The sequence below is a fragment of the Vicugna pacos genome, chromosome X (assembly GCF_048564905.1).
Source record: "Vicugna pacos chromosome X, VicPac4, whole genome shotgun sequence".
Lineage (NCBI taxonomy): Eukaryota > Metazoa > Chordata > Mammalia > Artiodactyla > Camelidae > Vicugna > Vicugna pacos.
In genome coordinates, this window is record NC_133023.1 from 39,687,799 (window position 1) to 39,690,131 (window position 2,333).

Here is a 2,333-nt window from a genome sequence, read left to right on the forward strand (position 1 = left end):
TGAAAAAGCATTTCAAGAAGGGAGTCAAATAAGGTCCTACCGTAGAGCACAGGGAACTATATTCAATATCTTGTAATAGCCTACAATAAAAAAGAATATGAAAATCAATATATATGTGTATGTATAACTGAATCACTATGCTGTACATCAGAAATTGACATGACATTGTAAACCGACTATACGTCAATAAATAAATAAATAAATTTTAAATTTTAAATTTTAAGAAGAAGGAAGCCAAATGTTGCTGAGAGGGAAAGATGAGGAGTACCCATTATATGCAGGCACTGGGTATGCAGATGAACCAGAATTCCAGGCACATAGATATTCATGTACTTTTAATTGTAATAAAATTGTATTTTATCACATGTAACATAAAATTTACCATCTTAACCATTTTTAAATGTATAGTTCAGCAGTGTCAAAATATTCACATTGTTGTAAAACAGATCTCCAGAACTTTTTCATCTTGTAAAACTAAAACTCTATACCCATTAAACAACAACTCCCAATTTCCCCCCTCCCCCAGCCCCTGGCAATCACCATTCTACTTTATGTTTCTATGAATTTGACTCCTCTTGATAATTCACGTAAGTAGAATCATACAGTATTTGATTTCTTATGACTGTCTTATTTCACTTAGCATAACATCCTCAAGGTTCATCCGTGTTGCAGCATGTGTCAGAATTTCCTTCCTTTTAAAGGTTGAGTAATATTTCATCGTATGAATATACCACATTTTGCATATCAATTCATTCCTCGATGGCCACTTGGACTTTTTCCACCTTTTGGCTATTAAGAATAATGCTGTTATGAACATGGGTGTGCAAAATCTCTTTGATGCTGCGCTTTTAATTCTTTTGGATATTTTTCCAAAAGTGAAATTGTCAAATCATATGGTAATTCTGTTTTTTTAATTTTGGGGGGAAACTGCCATATTGTTTTCCATAGCAGCTGCACCATTTTATATTCCTATCAATAGTGCACAAGGGTTCCAATTTTCTCTACATCCCAACCAACAGTTCTTTTTTTTTTTTTTTTTTGTAGCTATCCTAATGGGTGTGAGGCCTGGACAATTGTCATTCTTTTTTTCTTTTAAATTTTATTGAAATATAGTTGATTTACAATGTTGTATTACTTTCTGGTGTACAGCAAAGTGACTCAGTTATATATATACGTACACATATATTCTTTTTAATATTCTTTTCCATTGTGAAACTGAATTAGAAATCAATAAAAGCAAAGTTTCTGGAAAATCTCCAAATATTTGGAAACTAACTAAATAACACACTTCAAAATAATTCAAGGATCAAAAAAGTCAGAATGGAAATTAGAAAACATTTTGTCCTGAATGAAAATGAAAACTCAAAATATTAGTATTTGTGGAATGCCACTAACCAGTATTTCAGGGTGAATTTATCACATTAAATGCCTATATTACAAAAATAGAGAGGACTAAATAAGAAAGGTCTAAAATCGATTACATCAACTTCCATCATAAGAAACTAGAAAAAGAAGGACAAAGTAAACCTAGGATAAGCAGATTAAGTGAAAAAATAAAGATAAAAGTGGAAATCAATGAAAATACAAAACAGAAAAACAATGGAGAATATTATGAAGCCAGAAGCTGTGTTATTGAGATCAATAAAACTGATAAACATGAAGACATAAGGAAAAAAAAAAGGGAGAAGACATAACTTACCAATATCAGGAATGAGAGAGAAGACATCACTACAGATACTAAAAAGGATAAAGGAATATTATGAATAACTTTATGCCAATAAGTTCCACAACTTTGTTGAAATGTATAAATTCCTTCAAAGACACAAATTACTAAATCTCATTCAAGAAGAAATAGTTGGCAGGCGCTGGGGAGAGGAAATAATGGGGAGTAATTGTTTAATGGGTACAGAATTTCAATTTTGCAAAATGAAGAGAGTTCTGGGGATGGATGGTGGTGATGGCTGCACAACAATGTGACTGTACTTAATTCCACTTAACTGTACACTTAAAATTGTTAACAATATTGATTCTTCCAATCCAGGAGCATGGGATATCCTTCCATTTTTTAAAGTCTTCTTTAATTTCCTTCATCAATGGTTTATAGTTTTCTGTGTATAATTCTTTCACCTCCTTGGTTAGATTTATTCCCAGATATTTTATTACTTTGGGTGCTATTTTAAAGGGGATTGTTTCTTTAATTTCTTTTTCTGTTGATTAATCATTAGTGTAAAGAAATGCAACTGATTTTTGAATGTTAATTTTGTAACCTGCTACCTTGCTGAATTCTTCGATTAGTTCTAGTAGTTTTTGTGTGGACCTTTTAGGGTTTTCTA